The 15,744-nt window shown below is 45.3% G+C and overlaps 1 pseudogene; it reads right to left on the bottom strand.

Moving 5' to 3' along the window:
- The window catches only part of LOC148149284 (centrosome-associated protein 350-like), a 989,460-nt pseudogene that overhangs the window by 437,757 nt on the left and 535,959 nt on the right, over nucleotides 1-15,744 (bottom strand).

Raw genomic sequence — 15,744 nt, forward strand, 5'->3', positions numbered from 1 at the left:
GGGGGCAAAAAGATGGGGTCCCCGAAACAGGAGGGCACTGCTACAATTGTGGCCAGAAGGGGCTCTTACAGCAGAAATGCAGGGCCCCAAGGAAACCTTCCCCAATAAATGGGGAAAAGAGGGAAGATGTGTTCAATTTCCAAAAGGCAGGGGACTGATGCTGAGAGGAAGCTGAACTCAGATTGTAGACAGGGAAGGTGCAAACCCAGAATGGAGATGGCATCTCTCTCCTTCAATGATCCACCCTTGGTGCTCTAAAGGGATAGTACCCACCTCAAATACATGTGCCCAATGGTGTATGATGAATGGGGAAAATCCTGTGCCTACATGTGCGCAGGTGGAGAACGGGGAATGTATCTCGTAGACACACTGATTCATCCATCAAAAGGACTGGGATCAGCTCTCTCCAGTACAGGACCAATTGGAGGGGTTCAGCCGGGTACATCGGCGATGGAAGAGCTAGCAAAACCCAAGAGTGCAAGGGTGGGCTCCCTGGGCACTTAATGGGAAAGCATCTGAACATAATACAGAGAGATCACTAATGGAGTGTTTGGAGCAGATTGACTCTTTGTTGATGGACTGGCAATGGGTCTTTACACAGTTGGTCATTTCAAACATGTTCTGCTCCATATTGGGGCAGGAAGGGCTGATGACCGGGACATATTCACCTTCCTGTTTAAAAATCAACAATATTGATGGGTCTGTCTACCCCAAGGGTTCCCAACCTTCCAGCAGAGCATGGCACAAGGGCTACAAGAGTTCAGTTCAGCTCCCCAAACACTTTGGACAGTGGATGGCTGACTTGCTGCTGTTATCCAGAACTGAGGAGGAGGACTATCCCTTCGGGATGACAGAACTCCCAGGAGCTGCTCGGAGGGATCCAAATATTGATGTGTTCCCTGGAACAGCAGGTGAAAAGCTGCTGCATTGCTCAGGCTCCTTGATGCCACATACCATCAAAGCGGCCTTGATGTCAAGTGCTGTCACTCTGCCCTCACCTCACTCGCATGGTCAGGGAGAGCTCAGTCCACTGACTCACATTTATCTGAATGAATTCCACTTGTTACTGATCAGCCCATCTATATCCTTTTGTATCTTCTACGGCTTCAGGTAACCTCAGTCAGGGAAGGTCAATAAATGGAAAGCATTAAAACTTTAATACAAATCCTGAAGACAATTTCTGGTTTAATAAAGGAATGGATACCTTTCATTTTTAAGTGAAATCAGCAGTTCTTTATTGAATTAAAGTGATTCAGGGTAAATACATCTGTAGTGAATGTGTAAATCTACAGCAACTCCCATTCAGGGTGTTTGGATTGGAGGCTGAGTTGAAATAATTGGTGACACATTAGGGAGGTGCGGAGATACCTGGAGACCTTGTTCCAGAAGGAGGTTATAAGCCTCAGGACTAGGCAGTCCAATTCCATGGTGTAGTAAGGGGCAGGAGGGTATGACTATGAGGGGGTCAGATAAGGGTTTGGAGAATACTGTAGGACAGGGAAACCCCTTAATCTTCTCAACACGAGTGAGATCAAGGTCAGCCTTTCCAATCTTTCTTCATCACACAGCCCACACATTCCAGGGGTCAATAAAATAAACCTCCTCTGAACCACCTCCAATGCATTTATATTCTTCCTTCAATAAGGAGACCAAAACTGTGCACAGTTTTTGAGATGCAATTTCACCAGTAGCCAGGAATAACTGAAACATCACACACACACTTTTGTTTTTAACTCCTCAGTTAGTCTCATTGCAATAATACACAACATTTTGTTACTTCTAATCAAACAACTTCACATTTTCCCAAATTATACACCATCTGCTGATTTCTGTCTCCTCATAGAACGTATCTCTATTGGTCTGGCCCCTGTTCTGTCATCTTCGGCAACCTACTTTCTCTCCATATTTGTGTCATCTGTGAATGTAATCCCCAAGCCTTCAATCCCCACAGTGAGAGAGATTGGAAACAGTTGAGGGCCCAACACTGAACACTTGGGGCACACTCATCATATACGGCCAATCTGAAAACGGTTTCTTTCTGGACACTCTGGGTTCTGCTCGTCTCCCAGTTTTCTAATGGATATTTCCTTCAGGGTACACTGTTTCGAAAGTTCAACAACTGTATCAGAAGGTGTGGAGGTAGGGGTAGTGAATATTTTGAAGTAGAGATAACAGATTTTTGTCACTCAGAAGGGTCGAGGCTGATACAGACTCAATGGGAATGTGGAATTGGAAACACAAACAGATCAGCCATGATCTTATTGAATGATGGAGATTTAAATCCAATTGGATTTTGTATCCTGGGCATATTTTAAATTAATTGTTAAAATTTGAATCCGGTTGGCGTAACTTCAAAAACTACCCAACCCAAACTAATGTTAATAACCTCACCGCCAATTGTTATGTACTTTCAATTCTCAGTATTCTCTGTGACACTGACAGCTAGTCACAGACTCATGTGAGCACCCTACTCTCCTAAAGGGACCACACACACTTTTGACATCATAACACCTCTCCTCTTAAAAAAAACAACCATCAAATTGAAAAGATGGCTTTTTTATGCTCTCTAAATCTTAACTCCGCTATTATGAACTACACATGTCAGTAATATAGTTACATATTTCTTACTGATTTTGCATGTATATGTATCAGTTCTTTCTTATCTGTATCCTAATTCAGCTTATAATTTGTAAGTTTAAACCAATTGAATGTTCTGTTCTCTGTACTCACTCGTACCATGTCTGTGTAAAAAATTTATTCGACTCTTCATGCTTCCTCCTTCATGTCTTAACCCTGCACTCTCAGTGTTGCTGGGAAATTTGAGAAGCACATTTATTCACTTGCTCATTCACTCCCTTGTCAGCCTCTCTTTCTCTCCCGAAACTCCACTCAACACCAATCTGCTGGGTCAGGAGCAAGGCTTTCAGTTCAATGTATAAAGGAACCTTTTCCAGCACCAAACTGGTGAGTGTCAGCTGGAGAACATATTCCATTGTTCATGTCTGCTTCAAAAACCAAAGTGTTCAGCCATTCCATGCAGCTTCACTCACTCCTGAAGGGATCAGGCAGAGAGGGAGAGTTTGTGGAGCTAGTATTGACTTGCTGAGTTTTCAAACCCATTACAATGTCATTGTCTGCCCTGACACCGAGCAGATGTTCCCATCACAAGAGGCTCCATGGCCCTGAGGACTGTGAGAGTGAGCCCTGTCCATTCAGCTCGATCATCAAGCTCCAGCCTTCCTGATGTGGTGGCAGCCAGGAGAACCCTGCCCATGGGAGATTCCACAAACACTCCCCCCCTCCCTCTTGGAAAACATGATTTCATGTTCCCGCTTTCTCTCCCAACTGATCCTAATTTGAGTGTTTCTGAAAAGAAGAGACATTTTGTCAAAGATTTTTGTCTTGCGCACATCAGGAGAATTTGCAAGAAATGCCACAGTAAAGGAAAACATCATTTATACTATTGTATTCATTGTGGCAACATCTCGTCCAATTAGGGTCCATTGGCCAACCAAACAGCATTGTCCTCTCATCCAGAATATATAGTTCTTTTCTGCTTAAATTTGTATTCTTGCAAATTGCCCTGATAAGCGCAAAGCAAAAAGCTTCCACAAAATGGACATTTTCTCAGTCATGTTCTGTATTCTCAAATGACTATTTGATTATAATTTCCTCTTTTGCTTCAGATACGTTTAAATTCTAATAAGTAATTCTGTACCTTTTTGAATGGAGGACTCAGTTTATTATCACTCACTAAACTCCAATAACTGCATCAAAATATTTTTCTCCTTTCTGTACCTGGTGTGTGACTGGAGAATGTGTCACTTTGTCTTTCTATTTGCCTACATTAACAGTAAACCTACATTTACTGTGCTTATTTCTTTTTCCTTGTGACCTAGATCCCCACTCCCTGTACTATTCTGCACTGCCCCTCAAAGAAGCACATAACTGTGTACCATATTCTCAAGGTGACCTAGCCATTCTTCAGTACAGCTGCCATGGTCGCTCTCCCCTCCATCTACTCACTTTCCAGAGTAATTTCGAAATTCACATTGGCCATTCCCATGTCTTTTTCTGAAGTGGTTCCTAATTTTAAGGATCGATGTCACTAAACATCCTTTCTTCCTAGCCGCAGCGATTTGTTTACAAAATGAGCTGCACTTCATTTTCTGAGTCATTACAACCAGAAAGCTTTGTGCCTGCTCTCAGTAGAAAAATTCAATTAATCTCATTGTCCTGTTCTATCCAAATAGCTTCCGTTTATGTGTTACTGTATTTCTGGTGTATTCAACTGCATCTGATACTTGCCTACCTAGTGCTCTTACACCCACTGATACCTGTTGAGCTCTCCTGGATAAATTGCTGCTCTTTGCAGTTTGGTGACCCGCTTTGATAGCCGTGTGTTCGGTCTTTGAGTGTAATTCATTTTGCGCCTGATCCCAGTGTCAATCCGAAGGACACTCCACCTTTCAGTCTGACAAACCAGGGTCACCCATGTCATGGCTCTACTTCTAGCCGAGGCTCCAGTCTTTCAAGCCTCACCAGTTTGATCATTTGAGTTGCTCATCATTTATTTTGATTTCTCCTGGGATGGACCGGGCACTGCCCGTGTCTGCTCTTGGTGGCCCTTCCTTAATTATCCTGGAGATGGCGGTGGTGAGCCATGTAATATCTGGGAAGGAAGGCGCTTGGGTCTGAACAAAAAAAACTATGAAACTCCATGTCATGTTCATGAATGTTCTTTGGGCAAGGGAACTCAGTCATCACCCGGTCTGTGACTCCAGTCCCACAGTGACGGGATTCATTCTTAATAATGAAGAATAGAAACTTTATAATGAAGAATAGAAACTGATGTCAGAATAAAGACTGATGTTGATGGGAGTGAGGAATATCTCAATGATCTGTCTCCTGAATCCACAGACTACACACATCCTTCTGTCAGACCCTGAAGTCTGAGAAACAGTTCCTTGACATCCTTCACTTGCCAAAGGCAATCACATCCTGGGAGGAATAATGCAGCTCTTTGCTGTCTGCCTTTTAGCCTCTAAGTCACCGTGCTTTCATTGTTATGGTAATATGCAAAGAGCTTTTCTGTTGAACGATAAGATCTCTTTACCCTGTGATTCTCTCCTTTTTGGCCCGAGCTGAAGCCTCAGGGAAAGGGTGTATGAAGTGAAACCCTCCACCCTCAAGGCCCGGAACACGACGGGGAGAATAGAGGGGGCAATGGGGTCCCGGGAGCAGGAGGGCAATACTACAGTTAGGGCCAGAAGGGGCAGTTTCAGCAGGAATGCAGGGCCCTGAGAAAATCATCCCTAATAAATGGGGAAAAGAAGGAAGGCAGGAGGGGACACTGGGGAACACAATAATCTGATGGGAATTCACTCACCCATCTTTTAGGCAAAGCAAGATCCCAGGTCAAGAAAAGTTACTCAACCGTTTGGGAGCCAGTGTCACCGGGAATCATGTATTGATGAATATGACCAGCAGGGTCTTGTTACTCAGAATAACAATTCCACAGGGTTTGGGAAATAAATATTCCATAAATTAGACCTGGATTTTCTTTACTCTTCAATTGAGATGGAATTTCCCCGTGTGTCCCTGGAGTCAGATTGAGAATGTTCAGTCTGTGAGTCACCGCTGGGGAGGACAGTCAATGATAAACTGGTTCCATTTTCTGCTGTCATATTCTGTAGCCCCTGGGCCATCTCAGTAAGGATCATCCAGGGCTCAGAGTGGATTCCAGAGCAGCTCATTGTCCTGACTGTTGTGTTCCTCAGTCCACACGTAGCTCCAGCAATCTCACTCCCTGGCTATAGTATCAGTGGGAACCCATGGGGCTGAAATCTTATCCAAACAGACCCTCACACAGTGGGGAGGCTGCTGGTGGCTCAGAAACCCCTTGGATTCAGTCCCAGATCTCACCGTGGCTCTTTCATTCAAACACAGCATTAGCACATTGTCACCACATTCAGAGGACAATCCTGAGATGGGGCAAGTTTGGTTCTTGATTCCAATGTGGGGAAATGGGGGCTGGGTGTGAAATGTCCAGTCTGAAACTGGTGGGTACTTTATAATGAAGAATAGAAACTGATGTCAGAATAAAGACTGATGTTGATGGGAGTGAGGAATATCTCAATGATCTGTCTCCTGAATCCACAGACTACACACATCCTTCTGTCAGACCCTGAAGTCTGAGAAACAGTTCCTTGACATCCTTCACTTCTCCACCTTTCCCAGAAAAGGTGAAATATTCTCTGTCTCAGAGATTCCCTGGAACAGGACATTATAAAATGGGCTGTGGGAAGGGAACTGTTGACTCTCAATGTCAAAGCCAATGGAAGGATGTGGAGCTGGCTCTGTGAAATGTTTGGGCACAGAGGATGACACCAGAAGCAATTCAATGTTGTCCCTCTCTCCTTTGCAATTTGCTCTCTTGTGTTTGATCCACTTGTCTTTCTTGCTTTGCTTCTTTTGACTTCAGTCTATGGGTAGTTCCAAAGCCCAATCTCCTCACACTCATCCTGGCCCCTAAAGAGACTAGAGACACAAAAGCTGGAATCCAAGGATGATAAGCAGGAGGCTGGGAGAACACAGCAAGCCAGGCAGCATCAGGAGGTGGAGAAGTCAACGTTTTGGCTGTAACCCTTCTTCAGGAAGTTGGGGGGGGTGGGGTGGGGTTGTTTAGGGAGCTGCAGATCAAGGGAGTGGGGGATGAAGATAGGTAGAGGGTGCGACCTGATTGGTCAATGAGAAAAATGAATCCGGATTCATCCCTCCCATCGACCAACCAGGTCATATTCTCTACCTTTCTCAAAATATCCCAATTTTCCAACACTCCCGCGTTTCCTCTTGTGCCACAGCTCATTCTCCTGAAGGATAGTTGTGCTCGGAGTCAAGAAGTGAGGCGCTGGAAAAGCACAGCAGGTCAGGCAGTTGTGCTCAGGCCGAGGACATGACCTTGTCCCTCTGTCAGATCCTCTTCGAGAAACTCATGACTCACCACCGTACTCTCCAGGACAATTAGGGAAGGGCAACAGCCAAGGATGGAGATGAGGACGCGAAGACTCGAGGGCTGTTCTCTGCAGTTTGGGGGCACACATTGACAGTCGTTTGCTAGATCTTTGAGTATAATTCATTTGTTGCTGATCCCAGTGTCAATCTGCAGGGCACTCCGCCTTTCAGTCTGACAAACCAGGTTCACCCATGTCATGGCTCTGTTTCTGGCCAATGCTCCAGTCCTTCAAATAGATGAATTCAAGCTTCACCAGTTTGATCATTTGAATTGTATGCCATTTATTTTGATTTCTCTTGGGAGGGGGCAGGCGTTGACGTGTCGGTTATTTGTTGTCATTTCCTAATTGTCCTGGAGAGGGCGGTGGTGAACCATATTACACCTGGAAGCAAATGACAGGTCATTCCCACTGAAATCCATTGGAGTGACTGCGGATTTATTCATGGCTAACGGATGGAGTCATTACCCATAATCCTCAGTTGCATTGCAAGTACTCTATAGTTGCTAGAAGGCAGCACGGTAGCACAGTGGTTAGCACTGCTGCCTCACAGTGCTAGAGACCTGGGTTCAATTCCCACTTCAGGCGACTGACTGTGTGGAGTTTGCACATTCTCCCTGTGTCTGCGTGGGTTTCCTCCAGGTGCTCCGGTTTCCTCCCACAAGCCAACAATGTGCAGATTAGGTGAATTGGCCATGCTAAATTGCCCATAGTGTTAGGTGTAGGGGAATGTATCTGGGTGGGTGCGCTTCGGCGGGTCGGTGTGGACTTGTTGGGTCGCAGGGCCTGTTTCCAAACTGTAAGTAATCTAATCAAAGTCAGAAGTCACACGACATCAGGTTCTAGCCCAACAGGTTCATTTGAAATCACAAGTTTTCGAAGGGCTGCTCCTTCATCAGGTGTACCCTAGCCCCCCATCGGTATCCCCACATTACTGAACAGTACAAATAAACTGGGGCTCTGAGAGAATCCAACTGGCTCCATCTGTAGAAACGAGGAGAGAGAGAGACATTACAGCTCTTGGACCAGGATGCTTATGGCACCACAATGAAAATGCCCTGCACACTATGATATATCAAAAAAGAAGTACTTTGGTGTGACTTTTGATTGTCTTTCACAGTGTGCTGTTTTGTTCATTCTGTGATACACGTAAACTATGTCACTATTGGGTATCACAAAGTTTGTTTCCTCCGTTACACACTTTCCAACACACCCTCTCCATCTTGCTTTACTCCTTATTGACTCTTTCACAATTGTCACTGCTCCTTCACTCCGTCCTGGTCCCAGAGGGATTGATGGCCGAGTTCATGACCCCGCACTGTGTGAAGGTTGGTGTGAAGTGAGGCCAGTGTGTTGGAGCTTGGGCTCCTGCCTCGGGGCCAGGTGTAGGGGTCTGTTCAACAATCTGCACATTGTCCTTTTTCTCTTTCTGACCGTACTGGATCAAGTTGCAGTAACGATCTGGAAGCAAGGTGTCTTGTCTAAAATGTTCCCAGCATTGGATACAGAACTGGCTGTGTCAGAGGAGACAGAGGACAGTGATAGGAGGATGGAGGGCTGTGAATAGTGATGTTCCACAGGGATCAGTGGTGAGAGCTCTGCTGTTCATAATCTCCATAAATGATTTGGAGAAAGCGTAGCTGGTCTAATTAGTAAGTTTACAGTTGATACAAAGATTGGTAGAGTTGCAGATAAAGAGAAGGATTGTCAGATGATATGGCAGGATGTAGATCAGTTGGATGCTTGGACAGAAAAATGGCAGATGTAGTTTAATCCAGACAAATGGAAGGTGATGCATTTTGAAAGGTGATGTACAGGTGGGAATTATACAGTGAATGGTAGGATCCTTTGGAGTATTGATATGCAGAGGGATCTGGGTGTGCAACAAGCATCAAGACATGGCTTGGCTGGTGGTGAGAAGGGCTCTGCCTGTGAGATCCTTTATGCACGCCCGGACTCTCAGCCGCACCGTACGCTACCCTTGAAGCGGCTGCGGGGGGGACGAGACTGTCACACACCTCCTTCTGGAATGTGCCTATGCAGAAGAAGTCTGGAGAGGAATGCTGTGGTGTTTGTCGAGATTCGTCCCAAGCAGCACTGTGACAGGGGACTCCGTGTTCCCGTTCCCCGGGACGCACACCGTGACAAACATCAACTGTGCGTGGAGCATCATCAACTTGGTGAAGGACGCTCTCTGGGCGGTTGATCTTCCAGCTGAAGGAGTCGACTCCGACTGAGTGTTGCAGACTGGCACATTCCAAGGTCCAGGACTACGTGTTGAAGGATGCGCTGAAGCTTGGGGCAGCTGCCATCAAGGTGCAGTGGGGAAAGACCACCGTGTAACGTCAGCCTGCATAAGCACAGAGGGCTGACGCAGTAAGGGGGCTCCGCTGACCCCCCCCCCCCCCCCCCCCAGCTAAATATGTGGATTGTAATCGTACAGACCTGTACCCTGCCCCTGTATGCAAAGAAATGGAATGTTTATGGACTGTACAATTGTACAGATCATCAAAATATTTTGTGAATAAAGTATATTTTTGAAATAAAAAAAATTCTGGGTGTGCATGTTCACAGATCTCTGAAGGTGCCAGCACAGGGCGGTAAGGTTGTGAAAAAGGCTTATGGCCTGCTTGCCTTCATTGGAAGGGGCATTGAGTAGAAAGATAGACACGTTATGCTGCAGCTTTATCGGACTTTAGTTCGGCCACACTTGGAATATTGCATACATTTCCGATCACCACACTACCAGAAGGATGTGGATGTTTTGAAGACGGTGCAGAAAATGTTTACCAGGACATTGTCTGGTATAGGAGGGAATGTAGTTCTGAAGAAAGGTTGGATAGACTGGGTTTGTTTTCACTGCAATGTGGGAAAATGAGGTGTGACCTGATAGAAGTTTATAAAGTTGCGAATGAAATAGGTAGGGTGGAAAATATTAGGCTTTTCCCCAGGGTGAAGGGGTCAATTACTGGGGAACAGAGGTTCAAGGTGCGGGGTGGGGCGGGGAATTTAAAAGAGATGTGTGAGGCAAGTATTTCGCACAAAGAGAGTTGAGTACCTGGAACACACTGCCAGAGGAGGGGGTGGAAGCAGACACAATAGAAGTATTCAAGAAAGACCTGCACTAATGTATGAGTAGGAAGGGAATAGAGGGATACGAATCCTGTAGGTGAAGACAGTTTCTGTATGGAAGGGCAAAATGTGTCAGCACAGGCTGGGAGGGCCGAAGGGCCTGTTCCTGTGCTGTATTGTTCCTTGTTCTTTGGTCCCTGCTGTTGAATTGGATTCTCGGGAGCCAGCTCTGGATGAAGAGCCTGTTCTCATTCTTTTGTTGGAGTTCCTGGGGCAGCTGCTGCTTCCTTGCTGCGTCACTGATCAAACCAACAATGGGGAAAGCCTCTTGATATTTTAAATACACTGTCTGCAGGAAAATGTTTAGCCGAGGTTTTAATATTGTTTAATATTGTTTAATCAGACAAAGATGTAAATAGACCAGTTTGTTTACGGCTGGGAAAATTTAACATCATGGTCCTTGTTTTAATGGACCCTCACTCATGGTAATACATTTTACAATGTTTCTCTCCCCTTATGTGTTACGAAGAGGTTTGCCAATGTGTTTTGATGAGGAAAGTGCATCATCAACACTGTTTGGTGGAGTGGGTGTCTGTTTGAATTCTCGCTTGTGATAATACAGTTTTAAATGTGTCAGTGTTACTTTCCCCACTTTCTGGGGGGTGTCGCTGTCAGTGTCTCCACCCCACCCTTCACTCTCGGGGTGATACCATTTTTAGCATCCTTTCTGTCTGAGAATGTCCCTGTTCTTGTCCCCCCTCTCTCAGGGACGGGGTCGGTGTTTCACATGCACCTGGTTTGTTAGATCCATTTACTCTCTTGTGAAATGGGTAATCCCTGTTTTACTCTGGTAACAGTGAGTTAAAGCCCGGCACAGTTCACCCTTCATCTGCATCATATCTCAGGGCCTAAGGTTGGTCAGCACTGTCTGGCTCCAGAACAATCCCACCACTTCTCGCAGTTTTCCCTCTTTCCTATCTTTACTTTGTACCCTGGAATCCGCAGTCCCGCCCAGTCTCTGTTAGAGCCATAACATTAGATTTCCACTTGGCAATCTGTGTCTATAACTCCTCAATCTTATTGACCCATTTAAGCCTGTCTCACATCAATCAGGGTCCCAATATGGCAAAGGCTGTATTTAAATAATCTCAATGACTGTGGGGACCTGGTGAGGTTGGGAACAATCAGAAGGATCAGTCACACCATTTGCATTATATACAGGGCCCGAGACACAACAACCGGTACCTGGGACCCCAGGAGGCCCATCGTGTTCAGGACTGAGGAGCAAGAGCTGGGCCTGTAATCTCTGATCGCTGTCCCTGATTTGTGGGCCCTCTCTGATGGAGACCATTGTGAAATCCTTTGTCAAGATCGCCACCTCCTGGCCTGGAGAAGCAAGAACATGCAGTGCTCGTGGGAATAACCTGAATGTGATCAGAGGACAAGGTCAAAAATCATACAACACCAGGTTATAGTGCAACATGTTTATTAGAAAACATAATCTTTCGGAGCCTCGCCCTTTCTTCAGATGCTCAGAGGAGCAAGTAAGGTGAATTTAATCAACAGAGAAAACAAACTGTGCTGTTCATTTCCTTCTCGGTTGACTCCGTTCTCCTAAATGACATGAACAAGAGACAAGGCAAGAATAAAGAATATTAGGACACCACACCAGTGACCGCCTGAAATTCTTAAGAAATCTCACCCAGCACTTTGATGAAAAGAAATAGTGTGTGAATAAAACTTGGTGGCAATATTTTTCTGCTTATTAAATTTTTAGCAGCAATTCAAAGCAGAAAGAGTCTTTTTTTCTCCTTCCCGCCTTGAAACTCTTACTGAGATGATCAAACCCAACAGTCCATGTGACGGGTTGAGGGGATTGTCCAATGATCGAGGGAGGGACTGGGTCAGGATTCCCTAGAATTTAGCAGGTTGGGAGGAGATTTCACTGAAACATTTTAAATTCTCCAGGGCCCTGACAGGATAGATTTTGGAAGGATGTGCCCCAACCTGGGGATTCTAAAGCAGAGTCACAGTCTGGGAATAAGGGGTAAGACATTTCGGTCAGAGATGAGGAATGGGTGACACAGTGGCTAGCACGTCTGCCTTACAGTGCTATGGACCTGGGTTCAAGTCCACCCTCAGGTGATTGTGTGGAGTTTGCTTATTCTCCCCATGTCTGAGTGGGTTTCCTCCAGGTGCTCCAGTTTTCCATTCTCAGTCCAAAGATGTGCAGCTTAGGTGAATTGGCTGTGAGTAGTGTAGGGCTGCAGCAATAGGAGAGGGGAATGCTCCTTGAATTTGATGGTCTTCTTCCACACAGTAGGAATTCTATGATTCAACATTGCTGCGGGTCTGCAGTCATGTGTCAGTCGGTATGGGCAAGGACAGCAATCTAATGGACATTGTTGGGACCAATGCGGTTTGCCCCTTACAATGGCCATTAATAGACTCTTAATTTCAGAGTTTTTTAGAATTTAAATGTCTTGCCAGGATTTGAACCCAGGTCCCCCAGAACATTACTGGGCTCTCTGGATTAACAATCTCGTGATGATACCACTAGGCCATTGCCTCCCCACATGTGGATGATCTCCATCTTGAATTTATTCAAATGACTAAGTATCAACAACTCTCTGGGAAAGACTCAAAACCCTCTGAGTGAAGAAATTCATAGAACCCCCAACAATGTGGAAACAGGCCATTCAGCATATACTGCCTCTCCAAAGAGCATCCCACCCAAACCCAATCCTCTATAACCTTGCATTTCCCATGGCTAATCCACCTAACTCACCTATATTTGGACTGTAGGAGGAAATCAGATCACCTGGACGGAACCCAGGCAGACACAGGGAGAATGTGCATACTCCACACAGCCGGAGAGTGGAATCAAACCCCGGTCCCTGTGCTGTGGGGTAGCAGCGTGAGCCACTGTGCCACCCCATTTGATTCTGAGCAATAAATGCTGGCATACCAAGTGATGCCCAATCCTTGAAATGAATTAAGAAAAGATCAGTTAAGTTTTGGATAGGAGTGTGATGGGTTACTCCCCACTTCCCTGGATGGGTGCAGCTCCAAAAACAGTCAAGAAGCTTGAAACCATCCAGTCCAAAGCAGCCTGCTTGATTGGCACTACATCCACAAACATCCACTCCCTCCACCACTGATACTCAGTAGCAGCCGTGTGCACCATCTACAAGATGCACTGCAGATATTCACCAAGTCTCCTGAGACAGCACCTTCCCAACCCAAGACCATTTACATCTAGAAGGACAAGAGCAGCAGATACACAGAACACCACCACCTACAAGTTCCCTTCCAATCTACATTGCATCCTGATTGAAAATATATTACTGTTCCTTCAGTGTTGCTGGGTCAAGATCCTGGAATTCCCTCCCTAAGGGCATTGTGGGTTTATCTACAGCACATGGACTGCAGTGGTTCAAGAAGGCAACTCAGCACCACCTTGCAAAGGGCAGGATTGTGGCTCAGTGATTAATGCTGCTATATCACAGCATCAGGCACCTGGGTTCAATTCCGCCTTGGGAAGACTGTCTGTGTGTGTTTGCACATTTTCCCCATGTCTGAGTGAGTTTCCTCCACACAGTCAATAGATGTGTGGGTTAAGTAGATTATCCATGCTAAATTACATGTAGTGTCTAGAGATGTGCAGGCTTGGTGGGTTAGCCATGGGGAATGCAGCATTAGAGGGATGGGGTTGGTCCAGATGGGATGCTCTTTGGTGGGTTGGTGTGAACTTGACGGGCTGAATGCCCTGCTTCCACACTGTATAATGATTCTATGATTCTCAAGAGCAACTAGGAATGTGTAATAAATGCTGGCCCACACAGCAATACTCATGTCCTCAGTATGAGTTTAAAACAAAAAGACCATCTGCACTGCTTACTAGTCCATCAGTCTTTGTGTCAATGTGGAACTATGATTCACATTAATACATACAGTAAGTAGAAAGGCCTCAGCACAGAATCCTTGTGGAACACCACTCATCAATTTCGTTCTCTGTTGTCTGTCACTAAACCAGCCTCTGAATCAAGTCAAACATTCATCTTCAATCCCATGGGTTTTAACTTTGGTCAGCAGACTGTTTTGTGGGAAATAATTAAGTACTTCAGAAAGTTGATAAGACTATATGTCCTATTGATTATTTTAGTTTATGCATTTGGTTCATCAGTCAGAACCTACCCATCACAAATCTATGTGGGCTATTTCCAATTCTCTACATGTTCATTCTCTCGGCTGTTAATTATAGATTCCAATGAAACCCCCAAAAGAGATGTTAGATTGACCAGGATATAATTTCCTCGGTTCCCTCTCTCATCTTTCTTGAACTCATGGTGTTACAGCAAGACATTTTCCAAACTAAAGGAATGGTTGCTGCTTTGGAACCTGATGGGAAAAGCTTCTGAAACTTCTTCACCTTACCCCCCCCCGCCCCCCCCCCCCCCCCCCCCCCCCCCCCCACTTCCTTTAAACACCTGAGGTCCTGGAGAATCTGTCAGCCTTTAGAGCTGCTTGCTTTCCAATGCTGTTTTCTGGCACGTATCAAGTTTTGTGAATTCCAGTCTTCAATTCATTACTACCCTCCCCGAACTAGAAGCTGTTCTTTGACTGTGAAGACTAACACAACTAATTATTGTACATATCGGCCATTCCCTTAGTCTCATTCATGGAATTCCCAGTTTGTTTTTAAAGGGCTCACATTGCACTGGAGCCCCCTTGATTTTATAACTTTACCATTAACCCAGTACTCTGCATTCCTGTTATCTTTTCCGAAGTGAACTACCTCACGCTTTTCTGCATTAAACTCCATTTGCCACTTCTCAGCCCAGCTCTGCACCTTATCTATGTCCCTCTGTAACCCACAACATCTTTCAGCACAATCTACAACTCTGCCTACCTTAGTGTCATCCGCAAATTTACTAACCCATCCTTCTGCAACAACATCCAGATCATTTATAAACATGTCAAACAGCAGTGGTCTCAATACAGATCCTTCAGCACACCACTGGAACTGAGCTCCAGGATGAATATTTTCCATCAACCACCACACTCTGTCTTCTTTCAGCTCACCAATTTCTGATCCAATTCATTAAATCACCTTCAGTCACAAAGATCTGTATTTCGTGTAATACCCTAACGTGTGAAACCTTATCAAATGCCTTACTGAAATCCATATACACTACATCAACCACTTTAACTTCATCCACCATTTTTATCACCTTCACGAAGAACTCAACAAGGTTAGTTAGGCACGACCTGCCCTTCACAAAACCATGTTGACTATCTCTCATCAAATTATTCCTTTCCAGATGATTATGAATCCTATCTCTTATGATCTTTTCCAACACCTTACCCACAACCGAAGTAAGACTCACTGGCCTATAATTACCAGGGTTGTCTCAACTCCCCTTCTTAAACAAGGGAACACCATTTGCTATTCTCCAGGCCTCTGGCACTGCTCCTATTGACAATGATGACATAAAGATCAAAGCCAAAGGCTCTGCAATCTCCTCCTGGCTTCCCAGAGAATCTGAGGATAAATCGCATCCGGCCCAGTTGTCTTGTCTGTTTTCAGATCTTCCAAAATTGCTCAAACCATCTCGTTGTCAACCACAATCCCATCTAATCTAGTATCCTGTATCTC

This window comes from Chiloscyllium plagiosum, unplaced genomic scaffold (assembly GCF_037043375.1).
Source record: "Chiloscyllium plagiosum isolate Xiang-an unplaced genomic scaffold, Cpla_swu_hap1 HiC_scaffold_9, whole genome shotgun sequence".
Taxonomy (NCBI): Eukaryota; Metazoa; Chordata; class Chondrichthyes; order Orectolobiformes; family Hemiscylliidae; genus Chiloscyllium; species Chiloscyllium plagiosum.